At 41.6% G+C, this 16,849-nt stretch overlaps 1 long non-coding RNA gene across 1 annotated transcript; it reads left to right on the top strand.

Annotated features, from left to right (window-relative positions):
- Window positions 1–1,828: 1,828 nt before the first annotated feature.
- On the top strand, window positions 1,829–6,037 carry LOC128081023 (uncharacterized). Its single transcript, XR_008206949.1, has 2 exons — window positions 1,829–1,909; window positions 3,094–6,037. It is a non-coding gene; the product is annotated as an uncharacterized LOC128081023 (long non-coding RNA).
- The last annotated feature ends 10,812 nt before the right edge of the window (window positions 6,038–16,849 follow it).

Genomic DNA, 16,849 nt, shown 5'->3' with positions numbered 1-16,849 from the left:
ATTTAATTGAGATAACTGAGGCAAACACTTGTCCTATTCCTCAGTTACAGTCAGGAGAGAGACCAGTTCTGGAAAACGCAGTCCACCTGGGATAGCTTATTTTTGTCCATTTACCTAAGAAATTATCTAGACAGATAATGCCAGTCAGCCAGGTACAACAGATCAGGCGATTGGTGGGTAGCAGCAACCCAAATGTCCTCTGGTAGGTTTCAAACATTCGTTGAGAAAATATTAGAAGGCACAAAAAAATTCATTACAAATTCTGCTCTTGTTCTCTGCCACTTCTATTAGTTTCACAGGAACACTGTAGCAAATTATTTTAATGAGAGGAAGGTCATGGGAACATCTGTTTTTGTTTGTTTGTTTGTTTTTTAATTTTATTATTTTTTTATTGAAAACAAGAGAATTCTATATGGCTTGAAAAAGATTGAATAATTTTCTAGGAGATACTGCTTTGCCAAATACTCAGGCAGCACAGTATAGGGGAAAGAACTGCCTGAAACCTCTGGCCTGTGCCATTTGATGATGCAGACTGTGTGATCTGTTTTCTCTTCTGGACTGAAAGTCTATTAACTGTGACCAAATTGTAAATTCTTACCTACAAATATTATAATGCAGAAATCTAAAACACTTCTAATGAATGACTACAAAAAAAAAAACAAACAACCCAACAACTCCTCAACACTATGTCATCAAAAAAGTGTAGTCAAAAAAACACAGTTACACAGAATTGAGATGAACTGCTCAAGACAATTCTTTTCTTCAAAAAAGCACATCTACAGTAAATTGTTTGAATGGCTACGTGATCTATGGACAATCCGTGAAGCAGATGTAGCAGTAAGATTCGTTGATCAATGGACATGCTCTGTATTACCAAAGGTTGCCATGGAATCCAAAACCACCACCATCTCCTTCTACAACAAACAGGTTTTTTTTTGTAGTCAATCAGGTTTTTTGACTGCTGTGAACAAGAGCGGGTTACAAACAACCTTCCAGCTGGGGAAAGTCTGATCTTTACATTCGGAATAGTGGAAAGAGCTGGTGTGCATGGCTTTGTCTCCAGCAGCCCAGCACCATGCAAGAGGGCTTTTGAAGGGGCAAGAAGTCAATGACTTGCTTCTGCTTGAGGACACCGTAACACGAGTCTACGTGTTGCTTCTCAATTAATTTTCCATTTACATCCTCTTCTACCTGACTGTGTTTGCACAGAGAATTAATATTTGCAGGACTAATGGAACCATCCTGGGCATCCAGGAAGAAAAAGAAAAGATGAAAAAGAGGGGAGAGAGACCCTCCCCTACATCCTCAGTGTTGTGTTCAGCAGCTTTTTCTATTAAATTGGCAAGCGTGTTGGACTGGTGACTAAACATGGCTTATCTTTAGAATTAGATGATCCCTTCAGCGTTACTTAAAAAGAATAAAACACTCAGGGAAATTAAAATGTATATATCATATTTTACTAAAACCCAATTAAACTGTCACACCCTCTTCTCTCTGCAGTTCCTCTGGCACTATCTGAGCCTGATAGCGCAACGAGAGACATTAGATCTCAGCTGTGGGCCTTGCTTCCCCTGTTTGGACTATGCTCAGCCTTTGCACCATCCAGACCCAACTGGTTCACGGACAGGATTGTGAACGGGAGCTTAAATGGCATATTCATGGCTTTTTACTATACTTGTGTATGGTAACTGTTGAGTCACGACCTGAAACACTGATTGAGCACCTGGGGAAAGGATCCAGTCTGCGCTGGGAGTACAGGTGAAAGCAACGCCAGTGTGACCACAAGGGATGGAGCTTGGCTGCACCTCTTAGACCCCATTTAAGGTCCGGCTGCCACTGGAGTAGGATCTCTGGTTGGAGATCCCTCCTTTGTGGAGTTTTCCCTGTGAATCTAGATCTTTGGAGATGGGTGAGCGCTTTTCCTTTGTATCTTTCCAATTGTGCTGTTCCCTTTGTCATTGTATTTCCTGTATTGCCTTTCTACTGCCTTGATCTTTCTGGTTGTTTCAACTGGACAATGGCTGATTCCAGCTCCCTGTCATTTGCAATATTTTCTTTAAATCTATGTGATTCTGCATAGAAGTTGTTTGCTTGGGTGCTAAGGTCAAGTTCTGCTTCATCAAGTAAATAAAACACACTCAGGAACAAATATCAAATTCAACTGGTGGAGGGTAGCCAGTATATTTGAAAATAAGTTAATTTATCCTCCAGCGAAGTGGGAATTGGCTGTGTGCTGCCCACAGGACCAGACCTCAGCCACGCTGTGCCCAAGGACCATACAGGGAGAGAAGGAGATGAAGTGGGCCAAGTTCATGCTAGGGAGCAGCTTAGCAGTTCACTGTATAAACAGTTTTGTTCCAGTCCGGGGAATGCTTCCAGATATGTTTGAATTTACTAACTTAAATGCAGCCTTGAAATCCCTGTGTCTGGAATGCCACTCCAACATTTCCTTTGTGAGCAAAGAGAGAGGTCACATGGGCATAACCACATCAATTTAATAAAGTAGACTGTAAAAAGCAAGTAATTATAAAAAGGCAAAACTGACTTAACAGGATGGTAACTGGAACCCTTTTATAAAATAGGTTTACATTTTCTACATAACACAGTAGTTTGTTCTTGCTGGAGAGGATTATAGTCTCTCCAGTTGGGAATGTTAGTAGAAAGCACATGTTTATCTCTGAACTGTTAACTGAAATCATGTTGTTATGTTTTATTCTAACAAGCAAGCGTTCCTAGATGCATGACAGGTCATAAAATATCATGATTAATACCAGGAAGTAATTCAGAATAAGATAAGTCCTCTTAACCAATATACATTCCTAGGATTAGGCAAATGTTTGATCAAGGTGCAAGACAGTTCAGAGGAAGAAGTAAGAGAGAAGGGTGAAAACGAGAAAGAGGCTGAAGGAGAGAGAAAGCAATCACACCTGGGATTTGACTTAAGGCTGCATTATCATGGTTCCCTCCAATTCATTTCTAATTTTCTAGTTACTTTTCTGATGCTGCAAATGTTTGCATATTCTGTTTCAGATGAAAGTGTCTGCACTGGTCCTTGTGCTATAGCTTTTTACACACATCTTCCATTTTTTACAGACAAGCCTGGATGCAAATATTTGTAGTCTGGAGAAGCAGTTTGGCAACCTAATTTATAAGCGTTAATGGATAATTGTTAGCAATTAAATGTTTGATTACCCAACTGAGCCTATGGATCATGTTGCTAGATTTCCATCTGCTAATAGCTGTGTGCACAGGGGATCATGGGGCTGGAAACAGGAGCGAAGACAGGGGTGTAAAGATGCAAATCTAACTCAGCACATGTGAAGCTTGGTTTGTGAGAAAACATGAAGCTTTGCCTCTCTGATCCTTTTGTAACTGCATTCAAAACTGTGGTGCAAATGTCTGCAGATTTAAAAAGTGTCCACTATATTAGATGAAGAATTAGATCAGTGTCTAATTTGAAAGCTCAGAAATGAAGCAGTTTTAAATGGATTTGAAGCAGCCTTCTGTCTGTCTCCAGGCATGGATATTATGCTGGGAGTTTCTGGTCTGTCACCAAAGGTTTGGCCTTTGTCAAGGGGTGAGGCAATTGTCACACAAACTTATTGCACAGCAGTGGCTTCACAGTGTACTGTGATTTGGAAAATTTGGCTGGCTTTGTGTTTATTTTCCCTCTGCCTCAGCTGAGTTGCCCTCGCTGACTGCTGTTTAGCAACTGCACAGAGCAGGAGACGTGAGTATTGCATTGGCTACTGCTGACACTTGCATTGAAAAGCTCTGGATGCCGTGAGATCCCATAGGAAACAGATGGCTCCCTGTGTGAGCAGCAGCTCTCAGAACCCCAGAGCTGAAAGGGAGGACTTGTTAGATGATGGGAAGTTTCTTGAAGTCCTGAAGGAAAGCAGGATTCCCAGCCCTGGCAGCACCACTACTCTGCATCAATAAGTAATCTTAACATGGGAAGCAAAGGTTAATGACTAATCTGTTTACCTGAGCTTCATTAATCAAAGATTTACTAGAAGTCAGAAGCCGATCACCACTCAGGCACAGACAGCTCTGCTTCCAGGTTAAAGAAGGCAACCACGCAGCCTGCACAAAGCATGTAACTCAATACTGAGCAAGTTTCCCAGTGTGGCGTATGACAAAGGGGAGCATCAAAGAGAAAAGGCTCTAATCAGAAGGGATTATATCGGAGCAGAAGGAAAGCCTCAGTCTCTTGTGATGTGAAGAAGAGTTAGGCTATGCTAACAGCAATATTATCAACCATTTGAGATGATTATGGGGTATTTTTATGTCATGAAATATTGTCGTCTTCTCCTATACAGCTGACACCTCAATAACAGCACCTGTAAAGATTTAAAAGTTGCCAGAGGACTGACAAAAATACCCAGCACAGGGGTGGGGAAACATTGGATGGTAGGCACAGGATGCCTGGGGAGCTGCCCTGCTACCCTTCCTTCAGTGCTGGTACGAGGCATGCTGTAAAATGCATCTGCTTAATGGGGCTATTCGGAACTTTATGTGTGTTGTGACAATTAATCTCCACATTATGATTCTAATTATGATCTGGAGGTTAAAGGCACTGAAGAAAAATTAAATACCAGCTTAGGCACTCAGTATTGAATGTGCAGCTTTAACCCAATGATTCAGTCTCATCCATGCTCCCAGAGTGACAGTCCATTTCTTCTGAAGAAAGCGTTGGAGGCAGAAGACTTTTCGATGACCCCGCTTTTCTCCTTCAAAGACAACTGCCTTACATGCAGCTCCAGAGACTGAGCAAACCAGATCAGAAAAAATTATATTTTTTATTCAAGGCTGACTCATTGAATTCAACGGACAGTAATGCCTGTGCATGTGGGATTGTCACAGGCACTGGCTAGAAAAATATTGGAAATTGCTCGGCTAAACCAGAGAGTGCAATGCATTTTGCTTTGTGGTAGTCTGGGATTCTTTATGGTGGTCTCCTGCTGTGTCTCACAATTCCAGTTTTGTTTGCAACAAACTAAAAGAACGTGCTAAGGAGGGAGAGAGTACATTGAGTACTGAGCTCAGGTGTGGTCACCACTCCAGGCACGGCACACAGGGATTTCCCTCCATTGGTAGAAAGGTGATGCTGCCAGTGCTGCAAGGCACCTGTAGGCACTGCAGTCATTTTGTATCATTGGTTACAAAACACTGCAGCCATGCAAAGCTCCAAAGGGGCTGTGGGCAGCAGAGCAGGAGTAAGGAGAATCAGAGACGAGACCTACTCCAAGATGTAGTTGCAGGCCCATCTACTTACTGCAATGAGAGGGATGTGTTAGGATGCTCCCAGCCAAAGGAGTCCCAGCCTCAGCTGAAACCTGCACCAACAGTCCATTGCTATGGTAAGAGGAAGGGCACATATGTACATCTAACATTTTAAAAGTATACAAGACATCTCTTAAGATCCTGGACTTCCTGTCCACCACACACAGCCCACAGACCTGTGAGTAGCTGTTGTTATCAACTGTGGCACCTCATTTCCTTCAGCATTTTTCAACCACCAAAATGGATGCCTCCTTATCGCACAAAACCGAGTGGAAACATTGGTTTGCAGACAAAGACATCGACCAGGTGCTCTCACTACTCTATCTGTTCACCAGGCATGGATGTCATTATCAGCATGTGGCAACCCTGACATCACTGTATGGCATCCCTCAAGTCCAGCAAGAGCGATGTGGCCTGACAAGGAAGATTCTGTTTTTAATAAAACCCACTTTGGCTGAAGGCAATGCTTCCCTTCCCCTGGAGAGAATTATCAGCTTCGTGTGAAGCTGTTTTTTGTATGCACAGAACTGTACACACTGGGAACTACTTGGAAAGTGGGAAAAGATGTCTGTGCGACCACAGATACACCTTTGTGCCAGGAATGGATTTTAAAGACAATTTCCCATTCAATGTCATAACACTATTCATTGTTTTAATGCTCTTCTCCCTTCTCTATATAGATTTACAGTTCAAGAAAGCATGCATCTGGCCTTGTTGTGAACAGAACAATAAAAACAGATAAATATAATCAGATGAGCATTTGGAATTTATTTTGGAGTGCCTGAATCAGAATGAGAAGGAGACTCAGTTGGGAGTTTTCACCTGAGGATGGTTGGGTCTCCTATGCAAGAGTCAGGGTTCTCTTTTATATAGAGTGGGAACTGCATAGGGGAAGGACTTAAAGAAATCTTTGGAGATGGATGGCTGGGACTTTGTTCTGTTTAACACCAGTAGGGCTAAACTGCATGGTTAATAGTATGCTACAGAATAGAGTTCTTCTTTTTTTTTTTTTCTTTGTGATTTAAATCAAAGTGTGTATACACACACACATTTTCTTCCTGAGAGACAGCTGCAGTATCTCTGGCAATTGGAATTAATGAAAGATGCTGCAATCCTTGCAATCAATGCAGTTACATTGATTTATATTGGTGTAGGAACTGACCTTTGTGTTCAAAACAAATCCAATGATGGTAGAAGAAAAAAAAAAAATCCTAATAAATATACATAAGACAAAATTATCAGAAGTGTCTATGTGAATTAGCAGAAAATCAGACCAGAGCTTATTTCACTATAGAACAAAAGTAGCTGAATCTTTAAAAAGGAGCATCTATTCTTTGTCAGGTGAAAGCTGAGAGGAGAATGAGCGTAGCTAAGAATCTAGCATCTGGGGAAACTGTCTAAGAAGGAAGTGAGGAAAAACCCAACTCTTGGCCCAGTGTGGTGTGGCAGCAGCCTCTCTGCACTGCCGTGTAATTCAGAGGAAGTATTTGTAGGAAATGGAGCCGCTGCAAAGGGACGAGCAGACCCAGGCATCTCTGCTCGTTGTCTATCCTGGTACCTGTTTTTGTAGCTGGAGGTGCTCAGTCCCACACCTTTACCTTCGTGTGCGCTTCTTTCCAGCCTCAGAAACAATCAACAGTCAAATCAACGTGATCCTGTTAGAAGGCTATCACTTCTAATATACGTTAAGAAGCCTTCCCACAGCTACTTTTCCATGCCATGATATTAAGGGAATCAGCCGAGAATGCACTGATAATGCAATTACTACAAGATTGATGTTTTTAAATGCACTGTTGTTGACAAAAAGCCCTCAGAAACCTGAAATGTTAATCTGTTTTTCTTTTGCAAATTGAGTACTGCCTGCTGTGTACATCCTTTTATTACTGTAGAACTGCTCATAAGCTCCAGGCTGCTGGCATTTATTTATTAAAAAAGAAAAAGTATTAAGAAACAGCACTGAAACATTTTTCTGTTGGACTCCAAAACAAGAATAATTGGCAGATATGGGGGGGGGGGGAAGGAGATCCAAAATTCTGGCCCAGAAGTATTGACAGATGAGAACAGAAGGAGCAGTGTCCGTATCCCCAGGGACTCAGAGTCAACGAAACAAAGCTGACTTTCACAACTACTTGTCTAGACAATCAAGGGGCTTTTTACAGATTGATGCTTATGTTTAATAAAGAGGCCAAACTGCTTGAGTCTGCATGAAGCTGTAGGAAATAAAAAGCAAAATTCCACAGAGTGGTGCAAGAGCAGTATAATATAATTGCAGAGGTTTCAGAACATAATCTTGATGAAAATGGGCAGCTTTCCTAGCCAAAAGACACCTTCTGGTGTCATTTATCAGCAGCTGCTTTAGAAACCTGAGGTATGCTACAGTGATCATTCATAGGAAGCTATGCTGTCATTGAAGACCAGATTTTTTCCACTTGTTCATTTTGCTCCTTTGAAAACAAGGAGCTGCATTATTATTCCTCTTCTAATGCTGAAACCTTAGAATCTACACAACTGCTTTAACCTGAGCACTGCTTACTGTTGTTTATTCTACAAGCACACTTCAGAAGCACCTATAGTGGAAATTTCCCCCGGAGAGCTTCATCCCTGCTTAGAATCAGGAACCATCTCTAAGGGAAAAACTAATTGGAATTAGGATTCCAATCACTATTATGTATGAATAATTTCAATTATTTAAAAAAAAATTAAATTATTAACAGTCAGTTACTCAACCAGAGATTTGTTAGTGTTTATTACACTGCTGAATCGTGTTTTTCTCTTGGGATGGGAAAGTGCTTATTTTCTTAAAGGACTGCTTACAGGTGTGCATCAATTTTCTTTTATTGTAGCATTCTCTTATATAGAAAACCCTAATTTCCAAAAAAAAAAGAAGAAAATATTATTTATATTGTCTGGTTACCTGACCTCCAGTTTTCCAGTTCCACCTGCCTTTTGCAGAAGAAAACCATCCAAACAAGACACAAGACCTGTGTGATGTCTAGTAGGATACATGGCATACGATGAGAGAAACAACACTGGCCTTCACTTGGTTAGTGTTTATAAGGGTTTTAATATTTTTGGGAAGAGCATGCAATTATTGCATTCCTAGAGTCCGCAGAGTGAGGTCTAAAGTAACACCATCCATGCAAGAGTTGTAGCTAGAACAAACCAGGCTGTTATTGCAGCTTACAGGACGTGCTTGGGGAGATCTGTGTTTGTGCAGTTCCTTCAGATAAATCATGGACAAGATAAATGGGATGGAGCTGCTGGGATGTCTGCAAGCAGAGGATGGGAAGAATGAGTCTCCCCCCAGCAGCCCAAGCAGAGGCTGGGACAAGCCAAGACAGCCCATCTGTGGCCTCCTGATGCAGGAACTGACCAGGACTCCCCACAAAAATGGAATCGCTAAAATTTCTTAAAACCAAAAAGGTGATCTAAAAGCAAAAAGACGATTTTGCTTTTTTTCCCTTTAACCATAAACATCAAATACACTTTCGGTTTTGCCAGCCTGCATACAAACCCTCTCACATCCACTGAACTGACAGCTTTCTTATGCAGCCACTGTGCTCATGACTTCTCTAGTGTTAAGAGAATAACATGAAAACGGCACACAGAGTATGTTAAAGGTGACTTTGAAGTGCCAGTGAAAAGGTGATTTATGGCTTGAATAGATCTCGCAATGACGTGATTATTTGTTCTTCCCTAATTTTTTGCTGTTGCACAATATTCTTTTCCCTTACCCTTCCCACGAAGTTTCATAACCTGACAAGTCCTCTCTTCTGATTTTCATTTTTAATTTTACTGTTGTTGCTTTTCTCTAAGTAAGAAGTCCAGGGACTCTCTTCTGGCTCCCAAACTCAAGCTATAGCCTGAAGGCATGGGATGGAGCCTGCCCTCTGTGTGCACTTCTGTGGAACTGGCTGTCCTCAGCGAGAAAGACAAACCAATGTCCAAACCCATGTCTGCTGCGTGCAGAATCCAGATTTTCTCTGTAGCTGACGATCTTTGGCAAGCAAGAGAGACTCTTTTTATACGATCTTGAACATTTAAAAAGCAGTAATAAATATATGATAGCCTTAGAGGTGTGATTTATTTGTTTTATGAATCACAGAAGAGTCCATAACTCATAAAAGATTAAGGCTGAAGCAAGCTGTATGGCTCGTGCATTACAAGTGGAGATTAATGTCTTATTTCACAAAGCGCCATCATTAACCAGTCTACATTACGGCAGTTTAATGTTACTGACAGAAAGAATTGACTTTTAACATTTTCAAAAAACTCTCGTTTTGGTTTGTCTTTGCCAGGGGGAATTCTTAGGGAAGAGAAAGATTTTGCAGGGAAGGAAATCTATCTCAGCGCCAGTCTGAAATGCCTCCTTACTGGTACACCTGCGCCCTGAGCTCTTATTGTGCAGATCCACAGGGTCAGCACAAGACAGTAAGTACAGCTTTCTCCCCGTGTGTGGATGGCTTCAAAGCAGTTGAGAACTGGAGTCACCCCATGACTGGAGATGCTGAGTCACCCCAACTCGACTTCTCTTCATTAGAGGATCTCAGTTTATTATCTTATCAAATGGCAAAAGCAGCCTTTGCAACATGAGCTCTGCAAAGAGCTCAAACAATTCTCTCCATCTACTGTGCTGCTGTGGCTGCTCCCATTTTATATCAGACAAGAATGGCTTTTCCTCACCACTTACAGGGCTTCTTGCTTCCCAGGGCCATAATTAGTTAAATCTCATCATTCATGGGTATCATCATATTTATTCCTGAACCATGGATTATGTCCGCGAGTGACTTTATCTTTCATTGTAGTGTGCTGTGTCACAACACTGCAATATTGAATACGATGTAATTTACTAAAATCTATTAAAACTCTCCCATTTTAGAAATCCATTACATGCTTCCTTATTCTTATTACCATATCCAAGAATGCCAGTGCAACAGGAGAATTAACTTGATGAACAATCCTGCAAATATGCCATTACAAGCTGTTTCTAAAGCATCTTTCAAGGCATCTCCGTCAGCTCATGGACTCTCTTTGGTTTTCTTTCTTTTCTAGAACTATTTTCTAGCCCTTAGTTGTGGTAAGTGATTATTTGTGCTTTCAAACAAACTCCATGAAAAACGTTTTTCAAGTGGAGATCAAAGAGCAAAGGCAAACATAAAAGCAGGCTTATAAAAACTGTATTAAAAAACCTAAGCTCCATCCATATGCCAATTACATCCAAACCTTATGGCCTCATCCCTACGAGGCTTCTTAAAGGTGATAGAAATGTCAGATGAAACAAAAAAGGGATGCATTACAGAGAGGGGAATTATCAGTGTGATGGGAGGTGGCTCTCGGTAACCTTTGACAGAAGAGTTCTGGTTGGGAAGTGCAGCTCGATGGAGCAAAGCTTGCAGCACAAACTGTGGTCCCCAATTAGAACAGTCTGAGGGCTGTAATCACTTCTAATGGCTGCAGGTGCCATTAAGGAGAGTTTCCAGAAGCTGAGGGGGATGTAAAACAGTGTCATAAGCCTGCAAGAGCATGGAAATTCTTCAGTCCTTCTGAGCATTTGTTCTGAAGAGCTTGAGGGATAGTTTATTCTTCATGGTTATACACTTCTAAAATTTGTATGTACAATGAGCTCACATGCTTCCCTGTAACAGTTCTCTAACCAGGTTGCTCATTTCTGTTGCCAATTGCCTGATGGTGAGATAGTGGGGCAAGCCACAAAGAGTTTCTCCTGGGACAAAATGCCCATGACGACTGAAGGTGACAGACACTCAGGTATCTGGAGAAATTATTGTACCAATGATAGTGGATTTAAGCAAACAGCAAAAAAGGCTTCAAGGAATGCAATTATTTTAGATAATTAAACTCCCTGCACTTGCTGACTGCAGTTGGTCCAGATTGCGCTGCCATCTCCATGCAACCATAGCAACTTCTTCCTTCTGTTGTGTCCCAGATTAATGTGAACACCTGGAATCAAAAACCTGAGGCTTGCGAGTAAGGTACATAAAACTTTATTGATCCTTTGCATATGGCAAGGATCCAGTCACACAGCAGTGATTCACTTTCCAAAGCTCTGTCTCAGCAAGGAGCAGTGGTGGTCTCTCCGGAGGCCACTCTCTTTGACTGCTTCGAAGTCCCAGTCAGGAATATTTTAAGGAGATGACTACAGGAAATTACACATTCCTTCAAGAGATGCGAGCCTTCATCTCTAACATTTTAGCATATTAGTATATTTAAGAATAGTTCACAATTAAATATGTCTTTGTCTTACCGACTTTTTTTACTGGGCTCATTTCAGCGCTCTGAAATTCATACATGCCACAAGGGTTCAATGGGAGCCTGTGGGCAATTAAGGTAAAATTTTAGCCTTGTTCATATGTGACTGCTCCTATAAATGTGGTGGAACACAGTTGGAGCACGTATCCCCAGAGAGTAAATAGGCAATGCTTTAAGGAAGCCATGGAAAGATAAATGGATGCAGAAGAGGTTCTGGAATTCTGCTTAAAATAATTCTTGCTTTGCTTTTAATGATCAAAACCATTCCTCCCACTGAACCACATAAAAAATAGCATTTGTGTCTGTGCCAAAGGTGGAACATAGTGTAGACCCATTGAAATAAAAGACAAGTGAAAAATTAATGAGAAACTGGAAACCAGCAGCTCCCACCCTGTGAGCAGTAGTCTTTTATATACTTCTTCCACAGCAAGAGTCTCAACGGGTCTAAAATCACAGTAGCTCCTTTGACTTCAAAGGAGATGCACCAATCGAGAGGGAGAGCAAACAATCTGGAGTGCACTGTACCAATCTGCAGAACTTAGGAAGGGGAGAGAGCCACTAACCCAACTCTAACACCTCCCCAAAAAGCGAATATTTTTGTTATAAAACAGTTTTAAGCAAAGGGGAGAAGCACCTACAGGTGATGTAGCTTAAAATACTTGTTCCTCATGTTGTTTTTGGGTGTTTTTTTTTTGGTGAAACTCTAATGAAATAAGTGGAAACATTCTGTCTTCTCATCTGTTCAGCAGTCATGTGAGACATTTTTTCCTCAAAATGAGAATTTATGGGCATGAGATCACAAATGGCTCACAATATTAATGTGTTCTTCTGTTGTTACTTATGAGCCAAAAAGGGTTGTTATGTGCATAACATGCAACCAAAATCCAAGGGATTTTCCTGATCTACTGTCTTTCCTGGTATGTTCATATAATAACATTTGTCTACCATAGCATGTGTAGTAAGTTTGCTCTCTAGTTTTGAAACAGTGCCTTTGCAACCTAGGGAGTTCATTATCACCTGCTCGCTGCGAGTAGTACCTCTCTAAACCCACCGTTTCTTAGGAGCTGGATATATGGTGTTTTAATTGCATATCGTTAAATGCTTTACTGATACTGTATATTTTCTGTGAAGTCTATGGGGCCATAATTTCCTCCCCTGTAATTAACTGAGTTCATACAGCAGCTCTGGCAAAGTGTTGTCTAGAAGGCAGGGAGGTAAAAAGAGCCTACACAAGGTCTGCATGAGGCCCTCGTTTATGCTGGTACCTGAAGTCTAGCTGTTCTGGGTTTGTGCTGCTGTGAGGGCACAAGTGAGGAGCTAGGAGTTGGATTTGATGATCCTTATGGGTCCCTTCCAACTGGAAATATGCTATGATTCTATATTCTAAGTCAGCAGCATCACACCACTCGTACTCACCTCTGCTCTGTCCCTCTGCTCCTCATCCTCTGTAACCTCTAACTTGTGCTGCTGCAGCTCCTGGTGGATGGACACCTGTAGACCAAATCTCCCCTACTGATTCTTATAACACTGTTAGGAACAGGCCTGTCCCTGAAACTTCTACCCCTCTGTCAAAGTAGGTTGAAATTGAGCAATGAGTTGAAAAGTTATTGAGGAGGGGAGGAGGATGTAGACACAGATGGACGGACACAGATTGCATAAGCCTCGTTCCCATGAGAAACCAGGCTGAAAAACAAATTGTCCTAGCATGGATTCTCATAACTCTGCCTGGTAAGTAGGTCATGCCAGGTCTCAAACTCAAGTAACTTTTTCTTTATCTTCATTTGAGCTCTCCTACAGGAAGCAGCCCTGGTTTCAGCAGATTTGATCCCTCTTGTTCCTGACCACTGAGGCAACTTTATGAAAGAAAACCAACCAACCCTCACACATGCCAGTACAAAACAATGTCAAATACCACTACAATCTCAGACCACGGCAAGATCTATGCTGAGGGACAGTCAGAGAGCTAATAAACCAACAGCAAATAGCTGTGACATCAACTGGCTCATTACCCACTCACTCTCTAGTAGATCAAGGGGTCTAGAACAGAAGGCACATCAACATAACTTAATTCAATCCCATAGTCTTTTTTTTTCCTACAGAAACTCTTCACAACTTACAAACTCTTAATGAAAAATAGACCCTAATTATGCAAAAGGAATCCCCAAAGTTGTTCTCATTGTACCCTCAGCGTACAGAAAGCCCCGTAGCACCAGATTTATTTTCACCAGCTACTTATTTGGTCAAATGTGTACAAAAGCAGTCACATAAAATTGTTCTTTTTGTATTTATCCCTACAAAATTTGAAGGAAAATGGACTTATCAGAGTAATCAGGAGTTGGTGAATGGGCTTTTTCTGTGTATTTTCATCTTTGTACTTGGTGACTATGAAGTGTTGTCACACGAAGTGATGTTTGCTCTTTGCACAGTCTGCTGTGTTCACTTTCTACATATGCTTTCCACAATGTTCCAGTGAAAGGCCACAGTTTCATCCAGTGCAGTTGTTTGAAAATGAAATCCGCAGATTTTTCCTTATAAATTGGATTTGCAGCTCAAATTAAAGGACTAATAGCTTTACAGCTCTACCCCTTGCAAATCACTCTGTGAGCACAAACATTACAGGAGCCAAATCTTCCTGCAAAAAGGGACGAGCACAACCACAACAAAAAGAATATTCCTTCAAGTAACAATTAAAAAAAAAGCAAAATGTGTGCACAGTTGGGCTCACATTTGATTACCATGCCAAGTTACTTCAATCACAAATACAGCTCTGGCAATTAATGGAGGGTTTTACAGCCCTTATTACCTGCCTTACACGCAGCATTATGACTATTTTGCTAGGATTAAAAGGGGAAAGAGCTCAGCTCAGTTACAGAAGCAGCTACTGCTCAGAAAACTGGACAGAATCCTCCTATAACCAGAGAGAAACTGCAAATTAATTGTAAGTTAATTGCAAACAAACAAACAAAAAGCACAAATTTATTGAGAAGGAAAAAAAAAAAAACAACACACTTCAGACTGTCTGCATTTCACCTGGGTGTGGAATGGCAATAACCAGCCCTCCTTCAGATGATTCCTTCCCCTTAAAACTGTTTTTTTCTATCACCTAAAAATGTGTTACTCTTTTTGCCCAGCTGATGAAGAACCCGGCTCCTTTTCCTCCTTCCAACAAGCCACAGCTTGAAACCACCAGAGCCATAAGCTCTGCTTGTCTCCCGTGCCAGCAGTGCAAGCTGAAAGGACAGGAGTTCTCTCTTTTAATTGTAGCCACCAACAAGTGGGTATCAAGTGCAAGTCACTCCTTTAGGCACTCGGTGTCTGACACAGAGAGAAAAGCCCCTTGGAGGTGCCACTGACTACCGGTGACTAATTCAGACTAAACACCTGTAAGTAGGCAAGATGAATCCCACCCATGGAGTTTGCTTCTTCCTTGAGGCCAATTAGATGTAAAAGCTGCTGCACAGTGATCTGGTTTTGAGGCTTTGAAACAAGGCTTTCAGTCAAAAATGCAAATTCGGTGAAAATAAGACCTGTCTGTGGGAAACGGCTCATTTCTGATTCCTGCCTTAGAAGGATATTTAGAAAAAAAACAATAGGTGTGGTTTTTGTAGTCTCAAAAAGCAGAATTTCCATTTTCTGTATGAAACGAGTCAATGAGTCTGGCATTTGAAATTCACGTTCATCTACGGTCATTTAAAAAGAAAGGGTCAACATGAAAAAAATCATCCCAATTACCCACTGGGATGAGTATATTTGACACATGGATTTGTAAAGGAATTTCAACCTTTTTCTTTTCATCCCGATTTAGGAGAAAAATATATATGTATGTCTTCAAGCTTCTATTGGAGAAAGAAAAGCTATTTCCAATATAGCTTTAGTGCTTCTCCTAAAGGTGAATCACTCCATGCTGGATGCCTGCAGCTAACTTTACTTGTGCTGATGCCCAGCTCCAGCCCAGCCATCTGGGTGATGGGTACCACTGCAAATATTTTGGCCATAAATAAACATGGTGAGAGGTACAATCACAACTGTGTTTTGCTTAATCTAAAGGATGCATAAACCTGTGCAGAGGGAACTTGTGCTGTGACTTTTCCTGCAGGTGAGGTTATGCTGAGCAGGAGAATTTGCAATGTAGCCTCAGGTTTCACCTGGTAAGAGCAGCGCTGTCCTGCTCCTTGCAGATGCACTTTCTGTGCCACAAAGCCCTATGATGCCCTTTGGACTGTTGCTGCCACTGAATACAGCTGCAGAAAAACTAATAATGAAAAACAGTTAACATCTCAGCATGAAAATAGGCTGTACGGCATATGCTTTTAACATTAAAAAGAGGAAACAGTTGAGGGAAAAAGATGCAAACCTGGCAAGTTTTTCTTTGTGGGGGAGAAAAAAAAGGAAGAAGAAGGAATAAGGGTGAAGACAATTTGCAGCACTGCTGTGTGCAGACCAACACCAGTGTGAGGAATTGCACTGGTGCAGAGCAATTCAGGAGGGACACCTGGGAGTGGGTAGGGAAGGAATTGGGGCAGCTGGGAGCTTTGGTGCATTTTTAGATTGCCCCCAGCTCCTGCAGCCCCACAAGAAGCTCAACATTCTTTTTTTTCAACAGTTAAGTTAGGAGAGTGTTTTGGCTACAGAGGGGAAGTTCAGAATACTCACTGCGTGGATTCCAAAAATGATAAGCAGTACAGAACATCTCTTCTTTTCCTTTATTTTTTTTTAAACTGGAGGAAAAAAAAATCCTCTGTGCTTTTGAAACCTCGTTATCTTGTGATATTTGAAAGGCTGGTGGTGATACTGCTTTCCAAAGTAAAGAGGCACAAAACAAGTCATACAGCATCAAATCTTCTTCTCATTTCTTCGGTGAGCCAGCATGGATGCAGCTGAGCAGAACAGCATGTCCAAAGGAAGGCAGCAAACAGCCCTCCAAGGGATGAAGGGGATATTGAAAACAGCAGGCCACCATTAAATTGTTTGGCCAGCAACTTTGAGACAAGCATTGTTCACCCAACAAACCACTCCATCTGCCATCTTGGATTTGCCTTATGACTTTTCAGCAATGTCATTTGCAGGCCTCCTAATGAATGCCAGGCTGACAGCCCTGCAGGAAGGCTGACTCAGAGTCAGGAGAACCCTGGAGAAGATGCTCCCCATCCAGGCAAAGCTTTGCGTATGCCGCCCTTCCTGTCTGAAGGCAGCAGTTTGCCATGAACCACTATGAGCTTCTGAGTTCACGGGATCAGGATGAGGGCACCGGGTTATGTCTTGTCGCTTCTAATGGAGATAAATAGGTCATGTGGTG

Source organism: Tympanuchus pallidicinctus, unplaced genomic scaffold (genome assembly GCF_026119805.1).
Source record: "Tympanuchus pallidicinctus isolate F22 unplaced genomic scaffold, pur_lepc_1.0 scaffold20, whole genome shotgun sequence".
Classification (NCBI taxonomy): domain Eukaryota; kingdom Metazoa; phylum Chordata; class Aves; order Galliformes; family Phasianidae; genus Tympanuchus; species Tympanuchus pallidicinctus.
Note: the sequence above shows the minus strand (reverse complement) of the source record. Positions and strands in the feature narration are given on the sequence as shown.